Genomic DNA, 9,034 nt, shown 5'->3' with positions numbered 1-9,034 from the left:
TTAGCTCGGTTCATTGGAAATGTCAGAGTCGTGTGTATAGGTGGCATGGAAGTCAGGCGCAGGAGAGTCAAACGGAGTGCAAATGGAGTCTTTTAATATAAGTCCACTTAACATGCTCTACACACACACACACACACACACACACACACACACACACACACACACACACACACACACACACACACACACACACACACACACACACACACACACACACACACACACACACACACACACACACACACACACACACACACACACACACACACACACACACACACACACACACACACACACACACACACACACACACACATACATACATACATACATACATACATACATACATACATACATACATACATACATACATACATACATAGACCCGTCACGCACCTATACACCATAAAACAATCTCTGACAAAGACATGAGGGGAAACAGAGGGTTAAATACACAACAGGTAATGAATGGGATTGAAACCAGGTGTGTGGGAAGACAAGACAAAACCAACAGAAAATGAAACATGGATCGATGATGGCTAGAAGACCGGTGACGCCGAGCACCGGCCGAACAAGGAGAGGCAACAACTTCGGGCAGAAGTCGTGACAGGAAAAGGTAGATTATTTCTATTTTGTGGTAGTCAGGCTCAGCAAAGGGAAGATTCTACAAATGGAGAAGCTTAATGGGAAGCAGATTAAAAGCCATGTCCCTGGTGTTTATGCCAGGTGGAGGGGAGTCCTCCCCGGTGTCCCATTATCCACAGACCATAGTAAAGAAAATGTGACGGGGAGGCAGAGTGATTGAGGCCAAAAGGTGGATCAGTAGGAAAGAAGGGCCAAAGGACTGAAAGCCTCTCAGTGGTGCTGAGGTTTGAGAAGGTTGTACCTGGAAAAGTACAGAGAGGATTGCTTCCTTTCAATGTTAGAGAATTTGTCCCATCCCCATTGGGATGACATTAGACATTAGATAAAGGACTTCATCTGACTCTGGGTCAGTAGATAATGGGCCTCATCTGACTCTGGGTCAGTAGATTAAAGGACCTCATCTGACTCTGGGTCAGTAGGTAAAGGACCTCATCTGACTCTGGGTCAGTAGATAAAGGACCTCATCTGACTCTGGGTCAGTAGATAAAGGGCCGCATATGACTCTGGGTCAGTAGATAAAGGAGACCACCTGACTCTGGGTCAGTAGATTAAGGGCTTCATCTGACTCTGGGTCAGTAGATAAACGATCTCTGACTCTGGGTCAGTAGATAAAGGGCCTCGTTGCCAACATCTCTTTAACACCACCCCAGTGCTCCTTTCAGAGGCGCCCTGCTCCGCAGTCACAGGTCTTGTCCTGAGGGACGTGACTCATAGTACCTGCTCCCTCTGGAAGAAAAAAAACTGCATATGGATCAGCCAAAAGGAAGAGATTAAATTTTCTTCAAAAAAATGTCACTCCATCGGAGCTAGAATCATTCTCTGCGTGACCATCGGGGTGAGGCTTGGACTCTGAGGTCTTCATAGTGTGGAACTACTTGTATAAAACACATTTTTTTTTATGCACTGGGCCTTTACGTATCTCCATTAGCATCATAGCATTTTGTTGAATATTTCTCAACATGGAAATGTTAATGCATAGATCTACTGTAGGCCTTTCCACTTAGCAGCAACTCCCCCTCATTAGACCTAGACCTCCAGCCCCCCCCACCCCATGCTGATGCTCATTAGACCCAGACCTAGGCCTCCAGCCCCCCCCACCCCATGCTGATGCTCATTAGACCCAGACCTAGGCCTCCAGCCCCCCCCACCCCATGCTGATGCTCATTAGACCTAAACCTAGGCCTCCAGCCCCCCCCCCCCCCCTCCGCCCCATGCTGATGCTCATTAGACCCAGACCTAGGCCTCCAGCCCCCCCCCCCACCCCATGCTGATGCTCATTAGACCCAGACCTAGGCCTCCAGCCCCCCCCCCCCTCCGCCCCATGCTGATGCTCATTAGACCCAGACCTAGGCCTCCAGCCCCCCCCCCACCCCATGCTGATGCTCATTAGACCCAGACCTAGGCCTCCAGCCCCCCCCCCACCCCATGCTGATGCTCATTAGACCCAGACCTAGGCCTCCAGCCCCCCCCCCCCACCCCATGCTGATGCTCATTAGACCCAGACCTAGGCCTCCAGCCCCCCACCACCACCCCACCCCATGCTGATGCTCATTAGACCCAGACCTAGGCCTCCAGCCCCCCCCCGCCCCATGCTGAGGCTCATTAGACCCAGACCTAGGCCTCCAGCCCCCCCCCCACCCCATGCTGATGCTCATTAGACCCAGACCTAGGCCTCCAGCTCCCCCCGCCCCATGCTGATGCTCATTAGACCCAGACCTAGGCCTCCAGCCCCCCACCACCACCCCACCCCATGCTGATGCTCATTAGACCCAGACCTAGGCCTCCAGCTCCCCCCGCCCCATGCTGATGCTCATTAGACCCAGACCTAGGCCTCCAGCCCCCCCCCCACCCCATGCTGATGCTCATTAGACCCAGGCCTAGGCCTCCAGCCCCCCCCCCCCACATGCTGATGCTCATTAGACCCAGACCTAGGCCTCCAGCCCCCCCCCCCACCCCATGCTGATGCGCATTAGACCCAGACCTAGCCCCCCCCCCTCCCACTGGTTGACCTACTGTATACCATCATCCAAACTGATGATTGATTGCTTTCATGTGTTACTTCCGTACTGACTTAAGCTGACCACCATAAATAACCACTGCCAGGAATTCCCATTAAAAATGTTCTATGAAACATTATATAAATAACATTTTAAAAAATCTATTAAATTAAATATGGCCCTAAAAGCAATGCAGAGTTCAACAAGATGCGTTGTGAGATGTATTTGCAAAGGTTTTGGCGACTCACCAATTCCAGGAAATGCATCAAGCCTCTCGCTATCAGTCCCCATTCTGAGTATATTACATCCGAATGAGCTACTACATACATTAGACCACAAATTGACCAGATCGACAAATGGATTTGTACTCAAATTTGACGTTTTTACTGAGAAATATATTGAATCATAATAACAACAGGTTGACTTGGTACTTCCTGTTTACCTAATAAAATAGAGCATTATTCATTATTTTATAAAAGATTGTTACACATAGACCTGTGCAAAATATTCTGTACTTACCGTTTTCGGCCGTCTGAGAATTGTTATGCATTATTACAAAATACTATAAGCAATCATCGAGATAAGTGGCACGTTAAAAACAAACTATATTTGCTTACATGAACAAACCTTCCCCCAGTACAAATGGTTCATGGAATCAGACGTCATAGCCAGCTCTGTGAAGCACTGAACAACTATGTTGAGAGTCATTAGTTACCGTGAGGTCAAAGGAATGGAAAAACAATGACTTCTGGGTATTTTCCTTCACATTAAGTGCTAAACAAGCCATCTGTAATCAGCTACTTATTAATGAGGATCCAGCTTCTATAACATACTGTGTGTCTGAGTAATGTGTCTATATAGGAGGGGTTGGTTAATGTGTCTATAGGAGGGGTTGGGTAATGTGTCTATAGGAGGGGTTGGGTAATGTGTCTATAGGAGGGGTTGGGTAATGTGTCTATATAGGAGGGGTTGGGTAATGTGTCTATAGGAGGGGTTGGGTAATGTGTATATATAGGAGGGGTTGGGTAATGTGTCTATAGGAGGGGTTGGGTAATGTGTCTATAGGAGGGGTTGGGTAATGTGTCTATAGGAGGGGTTGGGTAATGTGTCTATAGAGGAGGGGTTGGGTAATGTGTCTATAGGAGGGGTTGGGTAATGTGTCTATAGGAGGGGTTGGGTAATGTGTCTATAGGAGGGGTTGGGTAATGTGTCTATATAGGAGGGGTTGGGTAATGTGTCTATATAGGAGGGGTTGGGTAATGTGTCTATAGGAGGGGTTGGGTAATGTGTCTATAGGAGGGGTTGGGTAATGTGTCTATAGGAGGGGTTGGGTAATGTGTCTATAGGAGGGGTTGGGTAATGTGTCTATATAGGAGGGGTTGGGTAATGTGTCTATAGGAGGGGTTGGGTAATGTGTCTATATAGGAGGGGTTGGGTAATGTGTCTATAGGAGGGGTTGGGTAATGTGTCTATATAGGAGGGGTTGGGTAATGTGTCTATAGAGGAGGGGTTGGGTAGTGTGTCTATATAGGAGGGGTTGGGTAATGTGTCTATAGGAGGGGTTGGGTAATGTGTCTATATAGGAGGGGTTGGGTAATGCGTCTATAGAATGTACGCCTATGTAATGGATGTGAAACGGCTAGCTTAGTTAGCAGTGGTGCGTGCTAAATATACGTTTCAATCGGTGACGTCACTTGCTCTGAGACCTTGAAGTAGTGGTTCCCCTTGCTCTGAGACCTTGAAGTAGTGGTTCCCCTTGCTCTGAGACCTTGAAGTAGTGGTTCCCCTTGCTCTGAGACCTTGAAGTAGTGGTTCCCCTTGCTCTGCAAGGGCTGCGGCTTTCGAGGGGTGCCGGTAATGCGTCTATAGAATGTACGCCTATGTAATGGATGTGAAACGGCTAGCTTAGTTAGCGGTGGTGCGTGCTAAATAGCGTTTCAATCGGTGACGTCACTTGCTCTGAGACCTTGAAGTAGTGGTTCCCCTTGCTCTGAGACCTTGAAGTAGTGGTTCCCCATGCTCTGAGACCTTGAAGTAGTGGTTCCCCTTGCTCTGAGACCTTGAAGTAGTGGTTCCCCTTGCTCTGAGACCTTGAAGTAGTGGTTCCCCTTGCTCTGAGACCTTGAAGTAGTGGTTCCCCTTGCTCTGAGACCTTGAAGTAGTGGTTCCCCTTGCTCTGCAAGGGCTGTGGCTTTTGTGGAGCGATGGGTAACGATGCTTCGAGGGGTGACTGTTGTTGATGTGTGCAGAGGCTCCCGGGTATGGGCGAGGGGGACGGTCTAAAGTTATACTGTTACACCTACCACGCTGCACCTTGGTCCGATCATTTCCACGAGCGTAACACCATGCAGTATCCCTTTGTCATCCAACACCATGAGGAAAAGAACAGTTCACAAAGAGCCAGATGGTCGTAGACCTTCATAAATCTGGAAACGGCTACAAGGAGATCCACAAACGATTGAATATACCACTGAGCCCTGTCATACCACTGAGCCCTGTCATACCACTGAGCCCTGTCATACCACTGAGCCCTGTCATACCACTGAGCCCTGTCATACCACTGAGCCCTGTCATACCACTGAGCCCTGTCATACCACTGAGCCCTGTCATACCACTGAGCTGTCAGGACAATTATTAAAACATTAAAACGATATAGAACAGTTGAAAACCTCACGGGTAGAGGACACACGGGTAGAGGACACACGGGTAGAGGACACACGGGTAGAGGACACACGGGTAGAGGACACACGGGTAGAGGACACAAATGCATTTAGCTTCCTCGGGAGGAGGATGTTGAGAGAAGCAACGATGTCCCCAAGAATCACTGGGAAAGAATTGCAGGCCTTGGTGGCGTCTAGGGGTCACCAGGTTTCAAAAAAGCCCCATCAGACTCCACCTCCACAGGCTCTTTGGAAGGGTTGCTAGAAGAAAGCACCATCAGACTCCACAACCACAGGCTCTTTGGAAGGGTTGCCAGAAGAAAGCAGCATCAGACTCCACCTCCACAACCACAGGCTCTTTGGAAGGGTTGCCAGAAGAAAGCACCATCAGACTCCACCTCCACATCCACAGGCTCTTTAGAAGGGTTGCCAGAAGAAAGCACCATCAGACTCCACCTCCACAACCACAGGCTCTTTGGAAGGGTTGCCAGAAGAAAGCACCATCAGACTCCACCTCCACAACCACAGGCTCTTTGGAAGGGTTGCTAGAAGAAAGCACCATCAGACTCCACCTCCACAACCACAGGCTCTTTGGAAGTGTTGCCAGAAGAAAGCACCATCAGACTCCACAACCACAGGCTCTTTGGAAGGGTTGCCAGAAGAAAGCACCATCAGACTCCACAACCACAGGCTCTTTAGAAGGGTTGCCAGAAGAAAGCACCATCAGACTCCACCTCCACAACCACAGGCTCTTTGGAAGGGTTGCCAGAAGAAAGCACCATCAGACTCCACAACCACAGGCTCTTTGGAAGGGTTGCCAGAAGAAAGCACCATCAGACTCCACAACCACAACCACAGGCTCTTTAGAAGGGTTGCTAGAAGAAAGCACCATCAGACTCCACAACCACAACCACAGGCTCTTTAGAAGGGTTGCCAGAAGAAAGCCCTTTCTGACCCCAAGACACAGACGCAAAGCGCTTGGAGTTTACCAAACGTCATTTAAATTATGATTGGAAGAAGGTGCTCTCTCATTTCTCACATGTTGGTATTTTGAGTTTATCTCTATAATTATATTGTTTGTGCGTTGCCAGTCAGAGGTGCCAGTCATTTTGGAGCCCACTGTACCTCCATTAAAGAGGATGTGGGATGCCATGTCACACCCTGACCATAGTTTGCTTTGTATGTTTCTATGTTTTGGTTTGGTCAGGGTGTGATCTGAGTGGGCATTCTATGTTGTGTGTCTAGTTTGTCTATTTCTATGTCTGATATGGTTCTCAATCAGAGGCAGGTGTTAGTCATTGTCTCTGATTGGGAACCATATTTAGGTAGCCTGTTTGGTGTTGGGTTTTGGGTCCTCCTCTCCTTAGATGGAAGAATCCCGTTACATGACATCGTATTAAAGAGGAGAGTGCCTCTACTTTCAGGTTCTTCCACTGAGTAGCCGACTAGTTAATGAACCATGTTCACATAGAAAACTATTATGTTTCCTGTGTCCATGAAGGGTTTTCGTTATGTGCACATTAAGGCAAGACTAAAGTACGTACACACAGAGGGAGGTCAAGTCAACAATCCCCAAAAACAAAGAGGAATCCCAAATGGAAGCCTATTCCCTGTTTAGTGCACTACATTTGACTGGTCATAGGTAGTGCACTACATTTGACTGGTCATAGGTAGTGCACTACATTTGACTGGTCATAGATAGTGCACTACATTTAGGTAGTGCACTACATTTGACTGGTCATAGGTAGTGCACTACATTTAGGTAGTGCACTACATTTGACTGGTCATAGATAGTGCACTACATTTAGGTAGTGCACTACATTTGACTGGTCATAGATAGTGCACTACATTTGACTGGTCATAGATAGTGCACTACATTTGACTGGTCATAGGTAGTGCACTACATATGAAATAGGGGTTCTGTTTGTGCCGCAGCTCCCTTGTTTTTTGACTGAGGACTTGATTGAAGCCTTGTAAATAACCACGTCAATGAAGAACACTTCTGGGAACAGTACATCTGTTACGTTCACCAATCAGAAGCATGTAAAAGGTAGATCTATTTGCCATTTATTTGAACATGGTAAGGGTTTCTATGTTATTATCACATGGTCAAGGGATGGAGACAGGGAGGAGTCAGGGCAGAGTCAGGGCAGAGTCAGGGCAGAGTCAGGGCGGAGTCAGGAAAGAGCCAGGGAAGAGTCAGGAAAGAGTCAGGGAGGAGTCAGGGAGGGGCCAGGGAGGAGTCATGAAAGAGTCAGGGAGGAGTCAGGGAGGAGTCAGGGAGGGGCCAGTGAGGAGTCATGGAGGATTCAGGGAGGAGTCACGGAGGAGTCAGGAAAGAGTCAGGGAGGAGTCATGGAGGATTCAGGGAGGAGTCAGGATAGAGTCAGGGAGGAGTCAGAAAAGAGTCAGGGAGGAGTCAGGGAGGATTCAGGGAGGATTCAGGGAGGCCACACTGACTATCTCTATGACCACTCCTTCTGCCCACTACTCTCCTATTCACTAGGAACCAAGCAAGAAGAAAACGGTCTGAAACAGGGAGGAGTCAGGGAGGATTCGGGGAGGAGTCAGGGAGGATTCAGGGAGGAGTCAGGGGAGCCACACTGACTATCTCTATGACCACTCCTTCTGCCCACTACTCTCCTATTTACTAGGAACCAAGCAAGAAGAAAATGGTCTGAAACAGGGAGGGACTACCTAAATGTGTCCAATAACAAACACTCATTTTCATTATCCATTGCAAAGCATTTTGCTACTGTGGACGCTTATGACTACGACCCTGGGCTGAAGAGAGCTAGGCAACGCTATGCTTTTAACAATTGCATACTCCCACCCCTCTCACCTTCTCCACTAATGGGTTTTGATAAGGAGACGAGTAGAGAGAAGAGAGGACGCAGGGTTTTTGCAATTGAGAAAAGGCCCATGACTGTGAGCACTCCTCCTCTTCATCCCCCCCCCCATGTAGCTGCTGCTGTGGGCTGGCCTCCCTCATCCCTCCTTACCTCCTCCCTCCTTCCCTCCTCAGGGCATCTTTATAAAGAGACTCTTGGTCTCACCATGGGAGGATCACTCACAGACACAGGAGTCCACAGAGCCACAGGTGAGCTGAACAACCCAGTAGCTGCTCTGTGTGTTTCTCTCTGTCTCTGTCTCCCTCTTTCTCTGTCTCTATCTCTCTGTCTCTCGCTGTCTCCCTCTGTGTCTCTCTCTGTCTCTGTCTCCCTCTTTCTCTGTCTCTATCTCTCTGTCTCTCGCTGTCTCCCTCTGTGTCTCCCTCTGTCTCTCTCTCTCTCTCTCTCTCTCTGTCTCTCTCTCTGTCTCTCTCTCTGTCTCTCTCTCTCTCTCTGTCTCTCTCTCTCTCCGTCACTTTCTCTGTCTCTCTCTCTCTCTGTCTCTCTCTCTCTCTGTCTCTCTTTCTTTGTATCTCTCTGTGTCTCTCTCGGTCTTCCTCTTTGTCGCTTTCTCTCTCCATCTCTTTCTCTCTCTGCCTCTAACTCTGTCTCTATCTCTCTCAGGTCTCTCTCTATCTCTCTCTGTCTCTCTCTCTGTCTCTCTCTATCTCTCTCTCTGTATCTCTCTTTCTCTGTATCTCTCTCTCTGTCTCTCTCTCTATATCTGTATCTCTCTCTCTTTCTCTCTCTCTCTTTCTCTGTATCTCTCTCTATCTCTCTCTCTGTCTCTCTCTCTTTCTGTCTCTCTTTCTTTGTATCTCTCTCTGTGTCTCTCTCAGTC

The 9,034-nt window shown here is 48.5% G+C and overlaps 1 protein-coding gene across 1 annotated transcript in view; it reads left to right on the top strand.

Annotated features, from left to right (window-relative positions):
- The first annotated feature begins 7,820 nt into the window (after positions 1-7,820).
- LOC109882999 (agouti-related protein-like) overlaps positions 7,821-9,034 on the top strand; it is a 7,944-nt gene continuing 6,730 nt past the window's right edge. Inside the window, exon 1 of the mRNA XM_031812364.1 lies at positions 7,821-8,402. The gene's annotated coding sequence lies outside the window, so the exon portion shown is untranslated. The remainder of the gene's footprint in view (positions 8,403-9,034) is intronic.

The sequence above is a fragment of the Oncorhynchus kisutch genome, unplaced genomic scaffold (genome assembly GCF_002021735.2).
Source record: "Oncorhynchus kisutch isolate 150728-3 unplaced genomic scaffold, Okis_V2 Okis03b-Okis08b_hom, whole genome shotgun sequence".
NCBI lineage: Eukaryota > Metazoa > Chordata > Actinopteri > Salmoniformes > Salmonidae > Oncorhynchus > Oncorhynchus kisutch.
The sequence above is the reverse complement of the archived record's forward strand: the minus strand, read 5'-3'. Positions and strand labels throughout refer to the sequence as shown.